The sequence below is a fragment of the Phascolarctos cinereus genome, unplaced genomic scaffold (genome assembly GCF_003287225.1).
Source record: "Phascolarctos cinereus isolate Bilbo 61053 unplaced genomic scaffold, phaCin_HiC Scaffold_5;HRSCAF=322, whole genome shotgun sequence".
Classification (NCBI taxonomy): domain Eukaryota; kingdom Metazoa; phylum Chordata; class Mammalia; order Diprotodontia; family Phascolarctidae; genus Phascolarctos; species Phascolarctos cinereus.
Window position 1 is genome coordinate 231,168,572 of NW_027555958.1, and position 25,364 is coordinate 231,193,935.

The 25,364-nt window shown below is 40.9% G+C and overlaps 1 long non-coding RNA gene across 1 annotated transcript; it reads right to left on the bottom strand.

Annotated features, from left to right (window-relative positions):
• Positions 1–16,827: 16,827 nt before the first annotated feature.
• On the bottom strand, positions 16,828–24,425 carry LOC144457588 (uncharacterized). Its single transcript, XR_013487019.1, has 2 exons — positions 24,230–24,425; positions 16,828–19,304 (listed from the first exon to the last, which is right to left on the bottom strand). It is a non-coding gene; the product is annotated as an uncharacterized LOC144457588 (long non-coding RNA).
• Positions 24,426–25,364: the final 939 nt, after the last annotated feature.

A 25,364-nucleotide genomic window follows, 5' to 3' on the forward strand; every position in this document is an offset into this window, starting at 1 on the left:
ATCCCCTTCCCCTTCTATTTTCCTGTAGGGCAGGATAGACTTCTGTACCCCATTTCCTGTATTTCTTATTTCCCAGTTGCATGTGAAAACTTTTTTTTAAACATGTTTTTAAAATTTTAGGTTTCAAATTTTCTCTCTTCCTCCCTCCCCACCCACCCTCATTGAAAAGGCAAGCAACTCAATATAGGTTGTACATGTGCAGTTATGCAAAACACGTCCATAGTAGACATGTTGTGAAAAACTAACTCTATTTCCCTTAATCCTATCCTGCCCTCCCATTTATTCTATTCCTTCTTTTGACCCTGTCCCTCCTCAGAAGTATTTACTTCTGATTACCCCCTTTCCCAATCTGCTCTCCTCTCTATCATCCCCCTGCTCTCTTGTCCCCTTCTCCCCCTATTTTCCTGTAGGGTAAGACAGATTTCCATACCCAACTGAATGTGTATGTTATTCCCTCCTTAAGCCAAATCCTATGAGAATAAGCTTCCCTTATTCCTCTCACCTTCCCGTGTTTCCCTTCCACTGTGAGAGACTTTTCTGTTTTTTTTGTGAGATAATTTACCCCATGCTACCTCTCCCTTTCTTCTTCTCTGAGTATAATCCTCTCTCATCCCTTAATTTTATTCTCCAGATATAACCCCTTAATCTTCAGCTCACCCTGGGCCCCCTATCTATCTATCTATCTATCTATCTATCTATCTATCTATCTATCTATCTATCTATCTACATATACATACATATAATTTTTTTCCTCCAACTACTCTAATACTGACAAAGGTCTTATGAGTTATAAATATCATCTTTCCATGCAGGAATGTAAACAGTTCAATCTTAATAAGTCTTGTGATTTTTCTTTCCTGTTTACCTCTTCATGTTCCACTTGAGTCCTGTATTTGAAAGTCAAATTTTCTATTCAGCTCTGGTCTTTTCATCAGGAATGTTTGAAATTCCTCTATTTCACTGAATGACCATTTTTTCCCCTGAAGGATTATACTCAGTTTTGCTGAGTAGGTGATTCTTGGTTGCAATCCTATCTCCTTTGCCCATTGGAATATTATATTCCATGCCCTGTGGTCCTTTAATGTAGAAACTGCTAAATCTTGTGTTATCTTGATTGTGTTTCCACAGTACTTGAATTGTTTCCTTCTGCCAGCTTGTAATATTTTCTCCTTGACCTGGGAACTCTGAAATTTGGATAATATTCCTAGGAGTTTTTCCTTTGGGGATCTCTTTCAGGAGGAGATCTGTGGATTCTTTCAATTTCTATTTTGCCCTCTGGTTCTACTATATCAGGGCAGTTTTCCTTGATAATTTCTTGAAAGATGATGTCTAGGCTCTTTTTTTGATTATGGCTTTCAGATAGTCCAATACTTTTTAAATTCTCTCTCCTGGATCTATTTTCCAGGTCAATTGTTTTTCCGATAAGATATTTCACATTGTTTTCTAATTTCCCCCATTCTTTTGGATTTGTTCTACTGTGTCGTGATTTCTCATAAAGTCACTATCTTCCAATTGCTCTATTCTAATTTTTAAGGAAGTATTTTCTTCAGTAAGCTTTTGGACTTCCTTTTCCATTTGGCCAATTTTGCCTTTTAGGGCATTCTTCCCCTCATTGGCTTTTTGGACCTCTTTTGCCATTTGGGTTAGGCTATTTTTTAAGGTGTTATTTTCTTCAGTATTTTTTTGGGTCTTCTTTAGCAAGCTGTTGACTTGTTTTTCATGATTTTCTTGCATCACTCTCATTTCTCTTCCCAGTTTTTCCTCTACTTCTCTTACTTGCTTCTCAAAATCCCTTTTGAGCTCTTCCAAGGCCTGGGACTGATTCATATTTTTCTTGGAGGCTTTGGATGTGGGAGCTTTGACTTTGTTGTCTTCTTCTGGTTGTATGTTTTGATCTTCTTTTTCACCCAAGTAAGATAATATAGTTTGACTCTTTTTACGCTGCTTGCTCATGATCCTGGCCAGTTACTTGAGTTTTAAACTCTTTGTTAAGATAAGAGTCTGCTTCCAATGTGGAGAGTGTACTGTCCCAAGCTTCAGGGGTTTGTGTAGCTGTTTTCAGACATACTTGTAGGGACCTGTAAATTTTCAGTTCTTCCAAGGTGGTATGATAAGGGGTGAGGTGTTTACTCCTTTCCTGGCCTGTGACCACAAGTATTCCTTTCTGTCCCGTAACTGTGAGGAGGGGTTCTTCTCCACAGCCACTACCAGATCCACCATGTCAGCGCTCCTCCTCCTCACCCCAGCACCACTGCCCAGAATTGTGGCCCAGATCCAAACACGGGCAAAGCAAGAGATTCCTGCCTCAGCACTGGCAAAGAGATCTCTGCAATCCCTCTCTGATCAGCCACTGGATTCCCCCTTAGTCTGTGGGCCGGAAGCTTGAGAAGCAGCTGTCCCCCCCCCCCCCCAGGCCATCCTCTTGGGGAATGGAGCTGAAACCCTGCCTTCTTTTCTCAGCACCAACAGAAACAGACTTTTCCCACTGACCACTTCTAAGTTGTCTTTGGCATTCGTGGATTGAGGAGTCTGGAAACCTTGCAATTCAGTCCTCTGAGGCCTGCTCCAGGTTTCCTGTGGCCTGCACTCCCAGCCCAGCGTGATACATGTTTCTGATCAATCATCCAGGTTGTCTTGGGCTGGAAATTTGTTTCACTCTGTCTTTTTTGTGGGTTCTTCTGCTTCAGAATTTGTTTAGAGCCATTTTATGAGTATTTGGAGGGGTTTGGAGGAGAGCTCAAGCAAGTCACTGCTTTAACTCCACCATCTTGGCTCTGCCCCCTGCTCTGTTAGTTTCACAAGCCTCCATTGATGTAGTTACTTTTTCTCTACCAAACCAGGGGATATAATTAGCTCAAAGCAAAGACTTGCACTAGCATATGGTAAAAACACTAACAATAAAATGATTTCCTCATAAATCTGGGATAGTCTCCCACAAATACATATAATGTCAACGTGAAGAGCAGACAGGCAGAGAGTCCATAACTGGCGAAGTCCATACATAATGAACAAATGTGGCACATGTGGGCAAGAAGGGGTTATTTGCCTCTGATGCTTCAGGTTCACTCCCTCCTCCTCCCACCAGTATCTTGTCTGCCTTCTCCTCAAGGGGTGTGGCATCTCTTCCAAGGAAGTCATTCTGCTGAAGCTTTTGGGCAGGGCACCTGTTTCCAATGCTTGGTCATATTCTCTGCTATATATTGCTTAGGGCTCAGTTAAAATCTTGAACTACAGTAATGCTATGAACCTTCCAAAATAAATGGAACCCATACCCTAGCAACAATAGGAGTCTCAGTTCTGGGGCTTATCACCTCTGAGCAGGATCCTAGCTTCAGTGAGTGGACTCTTTATTCCTGTCTCCAACTCAATTATAATTGACTCTACAGCTGGGTTCTTCCTACAATGGATTCTGACGCTGGCTTCTGTTACAGGGTGTCTTTGCTTATGGGAAGGTTAGGAGAGAAACCCCCCACCCCCTTGCTTAAAAGTCAAGGAGTTCATGGAAAAAGGTAAAGAATGAACTCTATAACAGCTAAGTCCTACCTCCATAGCTGGCCCTCTCCTTGATTATCTGAACAGAATCCTCAGAGATTACAGAGTTAGTTAGTTTATGCCTTTTATATCAGCCATAAAGGGATATGGCCAATTGCTTGAAGTCCCTTGTGTCCCATTAGTTGCCTTCATTAAATATCTAGAGCCTCATAGTCCTCTTAATTAAGAAACTTTTCCCACGCTCCTAAAGGAGTAAGAGGTATAAACACTTCTTTATACTTCCTTTAAACACAATTTCCTTCCCTGTGGAGCAGCTTATGATGGTATGCTGTAGAAGCACATGGCAAGGATAGATATCCTTGTATAAGCCCAAGAGAGTAGTTCGTGGATAATATTCCTGAACTTCCACCTCCTGTAAAGAGAAGGGATGATTTCTCTTCTCCCAATGGCATTGTGATCCCAGAATCTAGCTTTCTAGTCAGAATAATAAACATTTTCTGGGCCTTGTCAGCTCAAGAGATAGTGGCAACCAGGACTCTGAGAGGTTCCTCAGATAGTGCAGTGGGAAGTAGATTGTTGTTAAGCAAATTCCGAAGTGCATTTACTTTCTGGGGAGGTGGACATTGTCTAGGGATAGGCATAGGATGGCACTATAAGTAGGGAAAGGACCTTGTGGGAGAAAGGGGTTTCATCAGAATGTCAGGTTGTTCTTTCGATGACAATCACAATTTCATTTCCCTTCCAGGGGAGCTGACAGACTCTTTAAGTGCATTATGCATTTGTATATCTGTTTATGGGCTTCTGTCAGCCCTTTAATTCTCTTGCATTTTCTTCTGGGAGAAATGAAGGTTGTCCCACATCCATACTGTACCTTGAATGCTTGTATGAAGACTTGGTGTTCTGTACTCTCTTTTGAGGAAATCTAGACATGAGCAATGCTTCACGTGTATAATAGGAATTTACCTTGAGCAATTCTAGATGGGAGCAATGGGTCAAAGAGAAAAAACAACTCTTTTGTTTTTGGGTAGGCAATGGGGTTAAGTGACTTGCCCAGGGTCACAGAGCTAGTGAGTGTAATGCATCTGAGGCCGAATTTGAACTCAGGTCCTCCTGACTCCAGGGCTTGTACTCTGTCCACTGTACCATCTAGCTGCCCCTCAAAAAACAACTCTTGTGTTATCAACAACTTCCCTCTTCTGGAAAATAATCTTGGATTGAGCACAATCTGTGTGAACCTAGAATCTTGGGCATGGAAAAAGGGGAGTGGGAGAACAGGGAGAGGCCAAAGGGAGTGAAGACCATGAGGAGGATAAAGAATAACTTTAAGAAGATGAAGCAGAGGGAAAAACTTGATAGATAATTTGAAGACTTATAGATCCATGAAGTGGAAAAGTTATGGAGAACAGTCTGTCTGAAGACATCGTCACCTCTGGGTGTGGATGGGGGCGGGCAGGCTAGCCTTGCCTTGACCATGACAGGGGAGGAACTCCTTTCCATTGGGACAAGAGTTTTGGTCCTAGAACCGATCGGTGGCTCACGAATGTAAGTGACACTACAGGAGAGGAATTCTGACGTTGATGAACATAGCTTGAACTCTTAACCCTTGTTTTTTTTGGTGAAGGCAGGAAGTCCTGTCCATGAAGATGCAGTTGCCAAGGGTTCTAGTCCCAGTCTTGGTCAGCAACTCATGGACCTAGGGGGAAGAGAGAAGTTCCCTATCACCAGAGCATGAGGTTCACACTCTCAGCCCTTGCTGTCCCAGTGAAGGCAAGAGGTTCTTCACACAAAGTTGTGACTACTGGGGGGGTGGGGGTGAGGGTGGTCCTTCGTCCCAGCTCTGGTCAACAAATTATGGACCTAGGGGGAAAATTTTCCCCTGTCACTGAAGGACAGCGTTCAGTGAATCAGCCCTTGCTTTCTTCACAGAAGACAGAGGATGGCAGTGAGGCCGTCAGTGCCACCTTGTCTGCGGAAGCGTGGTTGCCAGGATATATATGATTTCAGCTTTGGTCGGTGGCTTATGAACTAAAGGGAAGTACCACTATTTCTGGTTTGGCCTATTACCCATCTAAATTATTTGGCTGGATTCTGACAAGCTAGTGTACTCATATCAGGGAAAAATTTTTGAGCTCACATCCTCAATATGTACATACTAATTTATAAAACGTATGCTACTATAGCAATAATTATGTACATTACCAAGTAGATAAAATGGATTTTTAAAAAGGATGAGATAAAGATAAAATAATAATTGATCCTAAATTCAATAAAGAATCACTGGATTCTATTCTGGGCCCTCTCCTCAAGGCAGTTTCTGCCACCGTCTTGTAGGGGTTGCCCCGTAGATTTCCCCTTTTTCATTGTGCTTCACTCCCAGCACAAAGCTATTGAGGTCTTATTGAGACCACAGGAGTTACTTTCCCCTCATCACTAGCCCTTGATTTGACCTATGCTTATCACACACTCCCTTTTATTCCCTGCTCATCTCCCCTTTTTCATTAATCCTTTCATGTCATAATGTAATTCCACAAAACCATTTATAAACCTGTAGGCAGAGTGTCACCAGGCTCACCTTTTCACTGTCACCTCCACTTGACTTCTACTTTCACCCGTAGCTCTTTGTGTACATTTAGAAAGGAATCTCTCACTGGTCTCTCCTTCTGGTGTCACTCTTTTGCTGTTGCTGTCCTTGGCTAATTAATTTATTCAATTCCCCTACACTTCTGTTGTCTGGGATGTTTGAAAAAAAATATTATTTAATATCCATCTTTTCCACTTGTGGTAAGCTCAAATTTTCAGGCCAGGTCATCCTACTCTTCCTCCCAAACTCTATTGCTGTATGGTGTTTTCTGGTTGATGTAGAATAGTTTTGTATTATTTGAATTTCCCATCCTTTGCATGTGAAGGTCTTTCCTCTGATTGCTTGCAGAACTGGTTTCTGAATTGAATCATTAAATTTAACCACTTGAGTCTTAGGGTTTGCAGCCTTTAATTTTTTTTTTCCTAACAGTGATCTATGAATTCTTTAAATTGGTATTTAATTTCCTATGTTCAGAAGTTCTGGGCAGTTCTTTTGTATTATTTCTTGTATCATAGTGTTAAGTTTTTTTTTGTCCTGGCATATTCTTCAGGGAGATCTATCACGTTTTGCTTACATAGTGAGCACATTTTCTTTTAATCTTATTTTTTTTAGTTTCTCTTTTTCTAGTCTGTCCTTCACTTCTGTGTATTTGCATTACCAATCTATTATTTTCTCTTTTGTTTCTTTGGTGAGCTTTACCATTCCAGATTCTAGTTTTTCTATTCTGCCCCCCCTTTTTTTTTTTTGCTGTGCAGGACATAAATTCTGCTCTCAAAATTCTCGTTTCTCTTTTTAAACATTCAAGAAAAGCCTGTTGTGGTTCCATATTCTCCTCAAATACCACAGAGTCATCTGTCTCATCAAGAACTGGATCATTTTTCTTTGTTTTGTAATATTTTTTCATAGATGCCTGAACTCATTTCATAGATCCGGATGCTATATTTTCCTACTGTTAATGTTTTCCCTGTTGATTTATCTGCTTATGCTTAAGGTCTTTATGTTTTTTTCCCCTTGATATCAATTTCAGTCTTGTTTTTCTTCTTAGATTCCCCTATTGCTCACTTTCTGATGCTCTCCTTTCTGATGGTGATTTTCATGGAAGCTAGATCTCAAAGCTTCTCAGCATCTTTCCAAGATGAACAATTCACACTTTGCCAGCCTAGGTCTCTGTCCCAAGTGACTTTTGGAGGGAACAGGGCTGGTCCCAGCTGGATATTCAGCTCTTCCCTCAGGCTTAGTGGACAATGGCTCATCATGGTGTCCACAGTTTTGCTTCCTCTGTTCCTTAGTTTTCTGGTCCAGCACCAGCAGTTCACAGAGCTGCCACATGGGTGCTAAGGCACTGATTTCTGTAGTTTGATTCTCTAAGACTCTGCAAGGAGGGAATATGGTGTGGTGCTGAGCTCTTTCAAGCCCAGACTCACGTCCTGCCCCTTTCCCTCTGTTCTTCTGTTTCCCTATAGAGACATTTTGCAGCACAGACTGATGCCTGCCGCAGCTGTCTGGCTGTTATGGCCTCAACATACTTCTGCACCTGGAGGGCTGCTGCAACACTAGTGCTGGCTGGCTGTCATGGTCCTAGCCAGCTTCTCCTCCTGGAGTATTACTATAGCATTTACACTCTGTCATGGCCTGAACAAAATTCTGTGAGCTAAAGCCAGGATCTCCACAGCACTTGAGAAAGGAAGAGGGGAAATGGAGTGTGGGTTTGGGTTTTATTGTGAGCTCATGTGTCAATTCCTTGGCTCAGCTAGTACAATGTGTGTGATATGCATACTAGGTGGGGGAGCATTGCTGAGTGAGCTCAGGCTCAGTGTCAGTTTATGGTTTAAAAATTTTTTTTAAATGTTCTTTTAGATTCAGGATGTTCTAAACCATGGAGACATCTGAATTTGCTTTGGGGCATAATTTTTGTTTTGGAGAGGCTTAAGAGATCAAGGGGATCAGAAGAAATAGATAGTCCTCCATCTTGTTGATCATGTGACCTTGAAGCATCCATTGCCACTTTTTTTCACTAATTCCAATTTTGTTGTCAGTATTTCTAGTTCTATCAAGTAATCATTTGGTAGTTTGGTATGATAATGAATAAATAAATTAATTTACATTGTCATTTTTATTACACACTGGCTCAGCCTACCCATAAATAATTACTATTTCCCCAGTTATTTATATCTGTTTTTATTTGTGTGGAACATTTTGTAATTGTGCTCGTATAGTTCTCATTTGTGTATCAACAGGTAGACTCCCAAGTATTTTATATTGTCTGTAGTTATTTCAAATCAATTTTCTCTGTCTCTTCCTGCTTGATTTTATTTGTAATATGTAGAAATGCTGGTGATTTTTGTGGATTTTATATACTGCAACTTTGCTGAAGTTGTTAATTGCTTCAATTAGTTTTTTAGTTGACTTCTAGTGTTCTTTAAGTAAACCATCATATTATCAGCAGAAAGTTTTGCTTCTTCTTTGCCTATGCTCATTCCTTCAGTTTCTTTTTCTTGTCTCATCACTATAGCTAGCATTTCTTGTACAATATTGAACAGTAATGGTGATAATAAACATCTTTGTTTCACCGCTGATCTTAGTGGAAAGGCCTTTGACTTATCTCCATTAGAGATAATGCTGGCTATTGGTTTTAGATAGCTACTAATCATCATTGTAAGGAAAGCTCCATTCCATTTATTCCTGTGCTTTCTAGTGTTTTTTAACCCTATGACCAATTATGGTTATAGTTTTCCTAATACTGAACCAGCCCTGCATTCTTATTATAAACAGGCTGGTATGATCTTTGTGATTCACTTGTAAATCCAGCTTGTCCTGGGACTTTTCCTCGGGAGTTCATTTACAACTTGTTGATTTTGTCTTTTGGAATATCATGTTCAAAGCTTTACATTCCTTTATACTCATGACTGCTAAATCTTTTACAATCCTGATGGTGCCTTCTTGATGCTTATTTTTCTTTCTGGCTGCTTATACTATTTTTTTCCTCCATGACTTGGGAGCTCTGGATTTTAGACATGGTATTTGTTTTCTTTTTGAATTTCTTTCAGGTCACCAATGGATTATTCCAATTTCTACTTTGCCCTTTGGTTGTAATGTATCTTGGCAGTTTTATTTCGTGATTTCTTGGAATATGGTGTCTAGACTTTTCCCTGTGTTTTTCATTTAGTACAGTGATTCTTAAATTATCTCTACTCAATCTCTTTTTTAGGTCAGTTGTTTTTCCTCTGAGATAATTCACACTTTCTTTTATTTTTCCAGTCTTTTGACTTTATTTTATTATTTTTAGATATTTCAAAGAACTTTCATTTGGCCAATTCTAATTTTTTTTTTTTGGTGAGGCAATTGGGGTTAAGTGACTTGCCCAAAGTGACACAGCTAGTGAGTGTTATATGTCTGAGGCCAGATTTGAACTCAGGTCCTCCTGATCCCGGGGCCGGTGCTCTATCTACTGCACCACCTAGCTGCCCCCAATTCTAATTTTTTAAGAATTATTTTCTTTGTTAAGGGTTCATACCTCTTGTTCCAACTTGTTAATTCTTTTTTTCATATCTTTCTCCACTACCTCTCATTTCTCTTCTTATTTTTTCCTCTACTGCTCCCATTTGGCTTTTAAAAAAAATTTTTTTTATTATTATTATTATTTTTTTATAAACTCTTGCTTGAATTCTTCTAGGAATTTTTGTTGTACTTGTGTCCAAGCTACATTTTTTCTGTGAGGCTTTGCTGGCAGATGTTTATGTGCCATTCTCTATTTCTAGTTTGTGTCTTGAGGTTCTTTGTCACAAATACAGACATTATGAAACCCTATTGGTAGAACTGGGGACTGGTACAATGATTTTGAAAAATAATTTGTGACTAGCTCTCTGTATTTTGATCCAGAGTTCTACTGCATATATGCCAAGGATATCAAAGATTAAAAAAAATTATTAGATATGCATATATTATAAAATATCCATAGCAGCACTTTGACAAAACGAAGAGCTAGAAACAAAGTGGGTGCCCATCAATTGGGGAAGGGCTAGTCAAATTGTGATACATGAATGTAAGGAAATTTTATAATACCATAAGAAACAATAGATATGAAAAATTTAAAAAAAAATGGGAAGATTTATATGAACTGATGGAGAGAAAAGTAAGCCATACCAGGAAAGAAGGACTAGCAAATGGAAAGAACAATAAAAATAACTGAATGTTGTATAATCATAACTACCAAGCTTGGCAACAGAGATAAGAAAATAAACATTTTATGGAAGAATTGGGGGAATGTGGATGTGGATTGTTGCATATACTGTTGGGCATGATCAATATGGTGGTTATTTTTAAAACTTAAAAAAATCTTTGTTACCAGGGTATATTCAGCAATAAATATGATGTAAAAGCAAAAGGCATTAATAAAACTTTAATTTCTCTACAAGTAGAGGGGCACGTGATGGGCAAGAATAGCCTGTATGCAGCATATCATCAGAGAACAACTGAGCAGAAGTGATATAAAGGGGGTCATCAGAGAGACGTATGACCAGAAAATGAGGTGGATCCATCACACATGAGCACAAGAAATAACCAGAGAAGACATTCTGAGTGGTCCATTGGTATCCACATAATGTCAAGAAATGTAGAGGAGGGACACCAGCATACTGGGCAATCCATCTCTGAAAGATTTGTTGGAGGATATGGACAAGAGGCACACAGGATGAAAGAATATGTATAGCTTGCGGTCTTCCCCTCTGGAAGCATTTAACACCTTGATAGATTACATATATCTTGTCCTAGAGTTTCTTATTTTTGCGCTTCTCACTTTGTTGCCATGTTACCAAGTTGATTCTACCTCTTCCAATCTTTTGGGGTGGAGGCTCAAGGGACAAAAATGGCTAAAACATTGGTTCAGGAGTAGAAAGTGGGGAAATTGTCTTTGAAGACCTGAAGAGGAAGTGCAAAAGAAGCCCAGAGAAAGTCACAGATATGGGGGATAAGCTGCTCTAAGGAAGGGATCAGTAGCACAACCTCCTGCACAGTGCTCAGAACCTTGGTGCCCTTTGCTTCTATGACTCTAGGATTGACAAGTACTTGTATATGTGTCTCCCTTCCTTTCCCAGGAAATCATTGTTCACAACCAAAAGGTAAGATCCTTCTACCCAGGTGGGATCAGGGTTCTTATAGCCACAGTCTCTGCCCAGTGGGGCCTGATGCTAAGGAGAGATCTCAGAACCCTTAGTGGAAAGAAGTGGTTCTACTTGTGGGTTCAGACTCCTTTATGTGACTCTTCTCTGTTCTCTGCAGAGCACTTGAGCTGATCCTTGAGGTCATGTCTTTGGAACTGGTGCCTCCTCTGTCAGCCTCCCTCTTAGCTGTGGTCACTGACTGCTTAGTTTCAAGGACAAAAAAGGAAACATTTTTATTTAAGGTATTAAAAAGCTATTGACACCTACGCACTGAAGACTTGGTGGATTTAACTTCCCATTAACCACTTTAGCACAGGAAAAATGTGAGCTACTTAATCTTCAAGTTTTTTTGGTTGTTCCCAACATATTTTGTCCTCATTATTATTCAATTAGGTAAAAACAACTCAATTTGAGGACAAAGGACTTAGGAAGAACAAATCTGGCAAAAGAGGTGATTTCTTTTTTCTCTTCCTTTTCCTGTACCTCTCTATTCTTCCCCTCTCTCTCCCATTCATGCCCCTATTTCTCCCCCTCCTCTTCACTCATTTTTCCCCTTTCACTCATCTCCAAATTTTCTATTCCTAATTCCTCCCCATAACATCTCTGTTCCTTTTTGCCCCCTCTCTCACTTCCCTATCCATCTTTTTCCCCTCTTATCCATTCCTCTTATTTCCCCCCTCCATTTTAATCTCCTCCCCTATTCTATCTTCCCCTTTATACCCCTTCCTCCCAATCTCTTCCTATCACTCCATCTCTCTTCCTTTCCTGTCCCTTCCTCCCAGTCCCATCTCTTTCTCTTCCCAATCTGAGTAGTCCCTCTTTCCATCTCTCTGCCTCCCTTGTTATTCTGCAAAGGGGAGGGCCCTATTCTTGCATCTGCTCCTGTGACACCTACCTCTAATCTTCTGACCTGTCCCTTCCTCCCTCCCATTCTCTATCCCCAACCTCCTCTCCATCTCTTTCTCTGTGTCCCCTCCTCTGCTTTCTCTTCTCCTCTTCCCCTCCCCATTCCCACCCGGCTCCACTCCACCCCCAAGTCTTCTTTTTCAGAGTATTTCTGCCTCTCTCCAGCTCCCTCTTCTCTTCGTTGGTTCCATGCTGGGCTCCTCTGGTCCCGAGGTCTCCTCACTCATTTTTCTCAGGGGCTTCCACTTACCACAGCTGAGCAATAAGATGGACTCATGTCCCTCACAGCCAACTCATTCTGGCAGCAACTGTCCCCCTGGCTGCATTTGTATTCCAGCATCTTCTTCTGTCTGTTCCAATATTTGGCGCCCTGCCAGGTCTGTTACCAACACAAAATTGTCCAAGTCGCTCTCGAAGTGCATATACTCCTCCCTGTAGTAGCAGAATCTCTCCACAAACTGCACATGCACCGCCTGGTTGACAAACTAACACTTGTCCTTCTTCTGTGCCAATAAGTGCTTCGAGGGGATTCCTCTGGGGAAGGGGGGGTGACATAGCCTTAACTGACACTGTAGCCCTCTGACTCCTGTCCTCAGCCTGGACAAAACCTAACAGCCTCCCTGGGATCCTGCCTGGCTGGGACCAAGCTGCTCCTCCTGGGCATGCTCAGTCCCACCCTTCTGAGACCCAGTCAGCAAGTAACCTTTCCAAGATTACAAAGCGAATGTGTGATGGAGTCAGGACTAGAACCCAGGCCTTCTTATGCCCAGATCAGTACTGTCCATCTAGAGCACTGTAGCTATCTCTCAACTACACCCTGTCTGGTATAAACTTCCCTGGAAATTTTATTCAGCATCTACCTCAAATCATTCTCTGATCGCTGTGTCCTAGTTCATCTTTGTATCCTCCCCCTGCTCCAGGAACTTTAGTAGGGAACTGAGCAGATGGTAAACAAAACAATTCCGTAACCCCAGAGTTCATACATTTCTTTCCCCTTTGATCAGGGAACAATAATCAAATAAAGTTACCATTGCCGAAAGTGGCATGACAATCTGCTGTGCTATGTTTGGCTCTGCTTGTAATTCCTCTGACTGCAAGACGAAAGTTCCCTTCCTCAGCCGTGCCTCTAGGTCATTGTTCTATCCCCCTTATAGAGTATGAGCTCCTCTAGGAAAGGAGCGGACTTTTTTTATTTGTAATGCTAGCACCCACACAGTGTCTGGCACATAGGAGCTACTTAATAAATACTTGTTTATTGACTGATATTTGGACCCATTGATCTATTTACCACACAGTTGATAAAATAATTTTCATCAAATACATCTGAACATTTTACTCAGCTACTCTAGAAGCTATGGTGGCTCCCTGTTGCCTCTGAGAGAAATTTCAAAATCCTGAGGTTGAAATTTAAAGCCCTCTACACTCTGACTCCAATTTACTTTTCCAGACATATCCTTTTACATCCTCTCATACGCAATATATTTTCAGTCAATTGTTCCCCAAACTCAGCATTCTATCTCCCATATCTGTACTTTTGAACAACCTTCAAGCCAGGAATTCTCCATTCCCCTTCTCTCTTACCTCCAACTCATGGAATCTTAGCTTTCTTTGTACTCTGTTCTCTGTGCATATGCTCCATTCCATCTCCCCCCACCCCCAGAAGAATTAATCCATCAAAAAAAAATTAGTATATGTCAGAAACCTTACAAGGTGCTGGTGGTACAAATGCAACCATCTGCACTCTTAAGGGCTTCACATTCAAATGGGGGTGACAAGTACATATAAAAGTAAATACATAACAAATACAACAATTACAAGGTAATGAGGGAGGGAGTACACTGCCAGTTGTGTATGTGGGTAATTGGAAAGGCTTCACCTAAAAGGAGGTGCTTGAGTTGTGTCTTCAAGGAAGAGAGGGATTCCTTTAGAAAGAGATAAGGATGAAGTGTACTTCAGAAATGGAGGATGACTAATGCACAGATGGGAGATTGAGTGCAGCATATGAGTGCAAGATCAGTTTGGCCAGAAAGGTGAGTATAGGAAGAACAATATTGTGGAATGAATCTGTAAGGCAGGTTGGAACCACATCCTTTTTTAAATTAATTTATTTTGAATTATCAACAATCACTTCCATAACCTTTTGAGTTTTAAATTTTTCTCCCCCTTCCTCCCCATCTCCCTTCCCAAGATATCATGCAATCTGATATAGGATATACATATACATTCCTATTAAACCTTTTTTCACATTAGTGATGTTATAAGTAAGAATTAGAACCAATAGGAGGAACCACCAGAAAGAGGAAACAAAACACAACAGAAGAAAAAAAAATAGCAAATACTATGCTTTGATTTCTTTGGATGTGGATAGCATTTTCCATCATAAGGCCTTTGGAGATGTCTTAGATCCTTGTATTTCTGAGAAGGGTTAAGTCTATCAATATTAGTCATCGCACGACATGGCTGTTACTGTGTACAACGTTCTCCTATTTCTGCTCACTTCACTCAGCATCAGATCATACAAGTCTTTCCAGGTTTTCCTGAAGTCTGCCTGCTCATCATTTCTTATAGCGCAATAGTATTCCATAGCATTCATATACCACAACTCGTTCAGCCATTCCCCAATTGATGGGCATCCTCTCAATTTCCAATTCTTTGCCACCACAAAAAGAGCTGCTATAAATATTTCTGTAGCTAATATTTTATTTAAAAATTTTGCATCTATAGATCTGATAGGTAAACTATTCCTTGCTCTCCCAGTTTGCTTACAGCATCAGCCTTTGTATCTAAATCATGGACACATTTTGACTTTATTTTGGTATATGATGTAAGATTTTTGGGCTATGCCTAGTTTCTGCCATCCTCTTTTCCAGTTTTCCCAGCAGTTTTTGTCAAAGAGTGAGTTCTTAACCCAGAAGCTAGGGTCTTTGGGTTTACCAAATAGTAGATTACTATAGTCGTTGACTACTGTGTCTTGCATACCTAACCTATTTCACTGATCCACCACTCTATTTCTTAACCAATACCAAGTAGTTTTGATGATTGCTGCTTTATAATACTATTTAAGACCTGGAATGGCTAGGCCACCTTTCCTTGCATTTTTTTCATTAATTCCCTTGATATTTTGATCTTTTGTTCTTCCAGATGAATCTTGTTATTCTTTTTTCTAGCTCTATAAAATAATTTTTTGGTAGTTTGATTGGTATGGCACTGAATAAGTAAATTAGTTTAGGTAGGATTGTCATTTTTATTATATTAGCTCAGCCTACCCATGAGCAACTGATGTTTTTCCAGTTATTTAGATCTGACTTTATTTGTGTGGAAAGTGTTTTGTAATTGTGTTCATATAGTTCCTGGGTTTGTTTTGGTAGGTAGACTTCTAAATATTTTATAATATTTATGGCAACGTTAAGTGGAATTTTTCTTTCTATTTTTTGCTGTTGGGCTTTGTTGGTAATACATAGAAATGCCAATGATTTATGTGGTTTTGTTTTATATCCTGCAACTTTGCTAAAGTTGCTTATTATTTCAAGTAGTTTTTTACTTGATTCTCCAGTATTCTCTAAGTATATCATCATGTCATCTGCAAAGAGTGATAGCTTTGTTTCTTCTTTGCCTATTTTAATACCTTTAATTTCTTTTTCTTCTCTTATTGCTAAAGCTAACGTTTCCAGTATGATATTGATCGACAGTGGTGATAATGGACATCTTTGTTTCACCCCAATCTTATTGGAAATGCTTCTTGCTTGCTGAAGGTTTTAGGTAGATGCTATTTATTATTTTAAGGAAGACTCCATTTATTCCTGTGCTCTCTAGTGTTTTTAATAAGAATGAGTATATTGTATTTTGTCAAAAGCTTTTTCTGCATCTATTCAGATGATCATGCGGTTTCTGTTAGTTTTGTTGTTGATATGATCAGTTATACTGATAGTTTTCCTAATATTGAACCAGCCCTGCATTGCTGGTATAAATTCTACCTGGTCATAGTGTATTATTCTTGTGATAAGTTGCTGTAATCTATTTACTAATATTTTATTTAAAATTTTTGCATCTATATTCATTAGGGAAATTGGTTTATAATTTTCTTTTTCTGTTTTGACCCTTCTTGGTTTAGGTATCAGCACCATCTTTGTATCATAAAAAGATTTTGGTAAGAGTCCCTTCTTCACTTATTTTTCCAAATAGTCTCTATAGTATTAGAATTAATTGTTCTTTAAATGTTTGATAGAATTTGCTTGTAAATCCATCTGGCCCTGGAGATGTTTTCCTAGGGAGTTCATCAATGGCTTGTTCAATTTCTTTTTCTGAGATGGGGTTATTTAAGTATTTTAGTTCCTCTTCTGTTAATCTGGGCAATTTATATTTTTGTAAATATTCATCCATTTCACTAAGATTGTCAAATTTATTGGCATATAGTTGAGCAAAATATCTCCTAATTGTTGTTTTAATTTCCTCTTCCTTGGTGGTATTCACCCTTTTCATTTTGATACTGGTAAGTTGGTTTTCTTCTTTCTTTTTCTTTAAAATTAGATTAAGCAAAGGTTTATCTATTTTATTGTTTTTTCCCCCATAAAACCAGCTCTTAGCTTTATTTATTAGTTCAATAGTTTTCTTAATTTCAATTTTCTTAATTTCTCCTTTGGTTTTCAGTGTTTCTAATTTGGTGTCTAATTGAGGATTTTAAATTTGTTCTTTTTCTATTTTTTTTTTAGTTGTATGCCCAATTCATTGATCTCCTTTTTTTCTATTTTATTCATGTAAGCATTTAGAGACATAAAACTTCCCCTAAGAATTGCTTTCACTGCATCCCATAAGTTTTGGTATGTTGTGTCATCATTGTCATTCTCGTGGATGAAGTTATTGATTGTTTCTATGGTTTGTTGTTTGACCCATCCAATTTTTAGGATTAGATTATTTAGTTTGCGATTATTTTTTAGTCTGTCTTTCCTTGGCCCTTCATTGCATATAATTTTTATTGCTTCATGATCTGAAAAGGATGCATTTAATATTTCTGCTTTTTTGCATTGGATTGTGAGGTTTTTATGTCCTAGTACATGGTCAGTTTTTGTGTTATATGCCATGTATTGCCGAGGAAAAAGTATATTCCTTTCTATCCCCATTCAATTTTCTGCAGAGTTCTACCATGCCTAACTTTTCTAATATTCTATTCACCTCCTTAACTTCTTTCTTGTTTATTTTGTGGTTAGATTTATCTAGTTCAGAGAGGGGGAGGTTGAGGTCCTCAACTAGTATCATTTTGCTGTCTATTTCTTCCCATAACTCCCTGAACTTCTCCTCTAAGAATCTGGATGCAATACCATTTGGTACATATATGTTTAGTAATGGTATTACTTCATTGTCTGTGGTACCTTTTAACAGGATGTAATTTCCTTCCTTATCACTTTTGATAAGATCTATTTACTTTTGCTTTGTCTGAGATCAGAATTGCTACCCCAGGTTTTTTTTTTTACTTCAGCTGAACATAATATATATTCTTCTCCAGCCTTTTACCTTTACTCTTTGTGTATCTCTCTGCTTCCAATGTATTTCTTGTAAACAACATATTGTGGGATTGTGGTTTTTAATTCATTCTGCTATCCATTTCCATTTTATGGGAGAGCTCATTCAATTCACATTCACAGTTATGATTACTAACTGTCTTTCTCTCCAACCTATTTCTCTCCTATTTATGCTTTTCTCTCTTTTTTCACCTTTCCCTCCTCCCTAGTGTTTTGCTTCTGACCACTGCCTCTCTCAATCTGCCCTGCCTTCCATTACTCCCCTCCCTTTTCCTTTCCCTTTCCACTCCTACTTCCTAGAAGGTAAGTTAGATTTTTATACCTGAGCATGTTATTCCCTCTTTGAGCCAAATCTGATGTTCTCATCTCTCTAAGGTTCAAACAATGCTCATCTCCCTCCCTTCTTTCCCTCTACTGTAATAGGTCTTTATATGTCTTCATGTGATGTAATTTACCCTTTTCTGCTCACCCCTTTCCTCTTCTCTGAGTGCAATCCCTTTTCACCTTTTAGTTAGAGTTTTTATCATCACATCAAAATCAACTTATAACCACACCCTCTGTCTACGTATACCCCTTCTAAATGTTGCAATAAAGAGAGTTACAGGTATCATCTTCCCATGTAGGGATGTAAACAGTTTGTCCTTATTGAATAACATTTTTTTTTCTTTCCTGTTTGCCTTTTTATGCTTCTCTTGAGTCTTGTATTTGAATATACAATTTTCTGTTGAGCTCTGGTCTTTTCATCAGGAAGGTTCAGAAATCCTCTGTTTCAATGAATGTCCATCTCATCTCCTGGAATATTATGCACTATTATGCTGGGGATCTCTTTCAGGAGGAGATCTGAGGTTTCTTTCAATTTCTATTTTGCCCTCTGGTTCTAAAATATCAGGGCAGTTTTCCTTGATAATTTCTTGAAAGATGATGTCTAGGCTCTTTTTTTGATTATGGCTTTCAGATAGTCCAATACTTTTTAAATTCTCTCTCCTGGATCTATTTTCCAGGTCAATTGTTTTTCCAATGAGATATTTCACATTGTTTTCTAATTTTCCATTCTTTTGGGTTTGTTCTACTGTGTCATGATTTCTCATAAAGTCACTATCTTCCAATTGCTCTATTCTAATTTTTAAGGAAGTATTTTCTTCAGTAAGCTTTTGGACTTCCTTTTCCATTTGGCCAATTGTTCTTTTTAGGGCATTTTTCTCCTCATTAGCTTTTTGGACCTCTTTTGTCATTTGGGTTAGGCTGCTTTTTAAGGTGTTCTTTTCTTCAGTATTTTTTTGGGTCTCCTTTAGCAAGCTGTTGACTTATTTTAGCAAGCTGTTGACTTGTTTATCATGATTTTCTTGCATCACTCTCATTTCTCTTCCCAGTTTTTCCTCTACTTCCCTTACTTGCTTCTCAAAATCCCTTTTGAGCTCTTCCAAGGCCTGGGACTGATTCATATTTTTCTTGGAGGCTAGTGGAGGAAGTTGCCGCAAAGAAGGGAATGAAGTGAAGCCTGATACGACTTTTTCTGAAATAGTAGTCAGGGTTCTCAGCAGCTAGGTGATTCAGTGGTGAGGGCATTGGGCTTGGTTCAAATCCAACCTGAGATACTTAGCTGTGTGACCTTGGGCAAGTCACTTAACTCTGTTTCCTTAGTTTCCTCATCTGTAAAATGAACAAGAGAAAGAAATGGCAAACCATTCCAGTATCTTTATCAAGAAAACCTCAAGGAGGGTCACAAAGAGCCAAACACAATTGAAATGTCTGAAAAAAACCAACAGCACTGAGTGTTTAATCACCAATCAAGATAGCAGGGCCCCAGAGCAAAAGTTCCTCCTCAGCATAATTTTTGGTTTGAGAAGCAAGATGGTTGTTAAAGCTTTAGAGGCAGTGGTCCCTCCATTTACCTCCTTCCACAAATGATAATAATTTTGCCTCCAAATGCATCCTTCTGTCACTGCAGCCTTTGGCACTGATGGTCACCTCCTTGAAATCCTCCCCTCCTTAGGCTTCTGTGACACCTCACCATCCCCACTTTTTTTTAGCTTCTCAAACTACTACTTGCTTGTCTTCTGATCTGACTCCTCTTCCTCTTCTCAATCACTAAACATATTTATGACCAAAGTCACTACCCTCCATTCACCTCTCTCAATACCCTCTCTTTTAAACATCTATTCACTCCCACTCCTTCATTTCTTCCTCTCTAATGATGCCACCCAAGTCTTGATGTAGGTCCACCCATCCTTAGTCTCACTTCCTACATTTCCACTTCCTGTCAAACATCTTGAACCCGGATGTTCCCAAGCACTAGAAACTAAAAATGTAAAAGTCGTCATTTTGTCCCTAAAATCAAATCTTCCTCCTAACTTCCTGATTTCAATTAATGGCAAGTGAAAGGAGGTGAGGGCCTGAATCAGGGCCATGGCATGGTCAGAACAGCTGTAGAAAACCAGGAGTAATCTGGGGCTGAGGTATCTCTCTTTCCTTCACTTCCCACAGACAAGTCTGAAAACCTTACTGATTCTTCTGCTCCAGTGTCTCCTCTCTGCCCCAGCTTTTCCAATCACACCATGACTACTCAATTTGTAATCCTTTAATCCTCAAAAATCCTCATCTACACTAATATAGTACTTTGCCATACTAACTATATTACCATGGTAACTACTACTGTGTCACCTTGGCTAAGTCTCAAATTTGGAGGCCTCAGTTTCCTCATCTGTAAAATGAGAGAGTTGGCCCAAATGATCTCTAAGGTGCAAATCTTGGAATTCTGTGCAGATATGGAGGCTCTCTGAGGGACTCAATCACCCACAGGCAAAGCTCTTTCAGAAGAATAAGGGATTAGAGGAAAGGGGGAAACCTTGGCCTCAGATATTGGAGCTCAGAATGACACCAATGTGGTCAGCTCAAGTTCAAGTGAGTCAGACTAGACCTGAATCCCTTGGAATGATCTCAAGTATCTTTAGCCTCCTGGTTTCTTAGATGTTTGCCTGTCGTCTATGTAAATGCAGGATCTGAAAGTGGGAAAATGGGTTCTAGTATTTTCCTACTTTTAGATCATGATGTTACAAAATTCCTGACATTGTCCTTCTGAATCTTGGACACATCTGGAGCCTCTGACCCCCCTTTGCTTCCCTGACACCTTGAGCTGGCTGTGCTGAAAACTCCTGAGTCCATCCCCATACCTTTGACTGTCCTACTCAGCTCAGTCCTTCCTACCAGGAGGACAATCTACAACACGGCTCTCTGCCCAGCTCCAGAGGCCAGGCATGATGGGTCAAACTTCAGCATCTGCAGTGGCCTCCTAACTTCTTTATGTCGTTTAAAATCTAATCCTCTCCAAAACACCCAGCTCACCCCATGACTGTCCATTGCCATTTAGATCAAGTCCTTCTCCACCTCTGCTCCCATTTCCCTTTCTAACCTTCTTTTCCACTTTTGCCCACATGAAACCTCAGCCCGAGACAAAGGCTATTGACAGTCTCTTAGTTCCTCCTTGTGTTTGCCCTTTTCTGCAGTCATTCTCCCACAGATATGGATTCTCTCCCTGTTACTGGTGAGATACCACCATCCTCCCAGTCACCTAGGCTCACAACCTCAGTGTTATCCTCACTCTCATCACCCATATTAAATACACTCCATTTTCTGCTCTGACCGTGCCATGGCCCTGATTCAGGCCCTCACCTCCTTTCACCTGCACTATTGCAGTAGCTTGCTGGTGGCTGTGCTTGCCTCCAATCTCTCCCCACTCTAGTCCATCCTCATTCTGCTGTCAAATGGATCTTCCTAAAGCACAGATCTGACCATGTCACCAACCTGCTCAATAAACTCCAATGGCTCCCTATCACCTTCAGCATCATATTTAAAAATCTCTTTTGGCCTTCAAAGCCCTTCACAACCTGGCCCCTCCCACCTTTTCACTCTCCTTACCTCTGAGTCCCCCTGCCCCCATTATGTGCTCTGTGATCCAGTGACATTGGCTTCCCTGCTCTCCCTCCTACCAGACACTCCATTTCTCAGCTCTGGGCATTTCTTCTAGCTCTCCCCCAGGTCTGGAATGCTCACCCTCCTCATCCCTGACTTGCGGCTTCCCTGGCTTCCTTCCAGTCCCAACTAAAATCTCATCTGCTATAGGAAGCCCTTCCCAGTCCCCCTTAATTCTAGTGCCTTCCTGTTGCCCGCAACCAGATTGTACACCGAATGGAGAGGCGTGAAATAACTTATGACGTGGGCCAGGTGGAGTAGAATTACTGACTCAGTTTATTCATCTGAGGGCACAGAATATATAGGGAAGATCTAGCCTAACTTCAAAGAGTCCTCCCTGTGAGATACTCCCCAGAACATCTGCTGAGGATGTGACAATCATGAATTTCCTCCTTATCAGGGTTCCTAGATTGGGCTGCAGATTCCAAGGTTTTCCCAGGCGCCTTGGCGCCACCTGCATAGAGGAGTGAATGTGTAAATCTAAGGTTCAAAGAGAGAGAAGGGATGTCTCAGAGACCTCTTTATCAGGAAGGAATTTGGGGAGCCGTACCACTTAATCCATGAGCCCTTTTGGGTAAAAGCCTGGACAGAGGTCAAAATCTGCCTTGGATCTTAAACCCTTATCAGACTGTTAGGATCGGCCCTCAACACCTTCCCTCTGTTGGTTATTAACACATTATCCTGAATGTGACTTATTTGTACACAGTTGTTTTTGTGTTGCCATCCCCAGCGACTTTTACCTTTCTTTATATCCCCCGCAGTTAACACAGTGCCTGGCACAAAGTTTGATTAACTTCTAACTGGGAGGGAACGTAGATATTGTGTAGTTTGAATGATTGTCCACATGAGGGCAGCACCTGCTCAGTACACCCGTGGCTGATAACAGGATGTCAGCTAGGTTAAGCAGCCATCGCCCTGCTAGGACTGGAAGATCCCACTGCCCTTAGATTTCCCTGACTCAGGCCCTAACAGACTGTAGAAGGCTCCTTCTCTCTTGCCCAGCCCTGGACAATGGGTGTTACACATGACATACTCTACCCACAGAAGCAGTGCAGGTGACAAAGCTGAAAAGTGGGTCAGATTCCTGGAGAACCACTCTAGAGCAGGTTAGAATCCCAGAGAGACTATGACTGGTCATGTCAGATACAAGGCCAGGCTACAAGAGAAATTATATGGATGGTCATAGAGGGACTTTTATCTGCTTCCCTATAATGCTTACACTAGCTGGAATAGGATTTTGGCCATCCCAGAGGGGACCCTCCCCGCCCAGGACAAAGGATCTCATGCCCCTGCTGGGTCATGGCAGAAGCCCTTGGATCCAGACTGGGACTTCAGTGAGAGCAGCAGCAGTGTGGAGACCAGAGATGACACTGGCAGATGTGCAAGCCCTGCCTGATTCAGGGGAAGGAGGGATTGGGGAACATTGGGTCTACTCCTCTTTTTTTCAGCCCATTCTGCCCAAGGGATCATGAAGATAGGAGAAATGTCAGCCTGGATCAATCCTCTTGGTCTCTCTAGCCCAGTATCTGCCTCTAATCTGCCTCTGAGAAATGGATTGGGAGACCTTCCCCTACTGTACCATGATGTTATTCATGAAAATCGGGGGTGGTCCCAAACACTCCAGCTTCACTCATGGCCTTCAAATCATACATGGGAAATTAATCCAGGAAAGTCTACCCCTTGCTGCTCCAATAACAGCCAAATTGAAACCTTTCCAGAAGCTTAGGCAGACTCTGTGAAGATGTTTAGCAGGACAGAAAAGTTTAGATCGGGAGTGGAATTAGAGTGGGAGACCTTAGCAGCTCTGACCATGTCACCCTCTAATCATTAAACTCCAGTGATTCCATATTTTCTCCAAGATCAGATATAAAATCCTCTGCTTGGCCTTCAAGGCCCTGTGCAATGTGGCCCCCTCCTACTTTTCCAGCCTTCTTACACTTTGTATTCCCAGGCCCTCAGTACTCAGCTATCCAGTGACACTGGCCTTCTTGTGCTTCCCTCATAAATTTCTCCATCTCCCCACTCTGGGCACTCTCTGGCTGTCTCCCAGGCTTAAAATACTCTTCTTCCTCACCTCTGCCTCATCACTTCTTTGGCTTACTTCAAGTATCAGATCAAATCCCACCCTCTACAGGAAGCCTTTCCTGATCCCCCTCAATGTTAGTGCCTTCCCTCTCTTGATCATGTTTCATTTCTCCTGTATCTATCTCATTCGTACAGAATTGTTTGTTGTCTCCCCCATTAGACTGTGAGCTCCTCAAGAACAGAAACTGTCCTTTGCCTTTCTTTCCATCCTTAGCATCCAGCACAGTGCCTGGCAGACAGTAGCTGCTTCATGATTTCTTATTGACAAACTGCCTCAATCCTTCAGCTCTTGAAGAGGGGCTGCATCACTTCCTTGAACCCTGAGGAAAAGGGGAAAAGGAAGCAAGGGACCAAAGGAAGAGTTAGTTGGGAGGGGAGCCTGAAAACCAGTTTCACCTACTGCCTACCTATCTGAGTACCATTCTGTCCCAAGTACATCCTTTGGTCTGGGCTCAGAAGGAAGAGTGCTCCATTTGGGCCCCAAGCTGGGCTCTCTGGGGAGCTGCTGCTCTGTACTTTACTTGGGGCATGTCTGCCTGCAGTCACCTGGGAATTCAGCACCGGCAGGGTCACAGCCAGAACCTCTGTCCAGATGCCCCTGGGGAGCAGCACACACACCATCCTGCAGACAAGATGAAGCTAAGGGACCCAGAGAGATGTAAGAGTCAGGATGGCCCTCGCTTCATGGGAACTCCCCCAAAGTCTCCCAGACTAAGAATTTACAGACTCTCTTTTTTGCTCCGGGGTGGGACAATCTCAGAAGTGAGAGAGCCAATTAGCATTAGGAAAGAAAGGCATCATTAGTTCTCAGGCAGAAGTTCCTTTTGCAGGGTCTGTTCTAATACTTAAATATTCTTCTAATGAGCAACAACAACAACAAAAAAGGTCACAGAAATAACAGAATTTCTTCCTTAGGGAAGGAAGGGGGCCCAGAGGTCATAACTTGCCTAGACTATTACAATAGCCTGCTTACTGGTAGGGTGCTGAACCTGAGCTGCTAGTCTAGACCAGTGAAAGCCTTCACTCTTGTAGTGGGTCTCATGAAACTGGAGGACAAATGTTCCAATATTTTTAAAAAGGAAAGATATATGAGTCTGTAACCTCTGGTTCAACAAATTCTTCTTTTGACTCCCAGAAAATTCTAAACCCCATCATAACAGATACAATTTGTGAGCATTTTGAAAGGGAAGAGTGATTGTACAAAGGCCACTAAGGCCTCATTAAAAACAGGTCCCACCTGGCAAATCTTTCTTATTTGACACTATCACTGAACTGATGGATCAGGTGAATATTTATGTATTAAACCTGAATTCCAACAAAGAATCTGACAAAGTCTCCAGCGCTATCCTTGTGGAGAAGATGGGCAGCTATGGATTAGATGATAATGCTGTTAGCTGGATTTGGAAAAGGTTGAAAGGCTGGGGCCCAAAGATGAGTCCTAGAAGTTGAATGTCAGATTGGAGGAAGTTCTCTAGGAAAGTATGCCAGGAAGCTGTCCTTGGTCCTGCACTAGTCAATGTTTTTATCAGGGCCTTGGATGAAGACATAGAAGGCATGCAAAGTGAATTTTCAGTTGATTTGAAACTGGGAGACATAGGTAACATTTTGGGTAACAGAGCCAGGATCCAAAAAGTTGTTGACAGGTCAGAATGATTG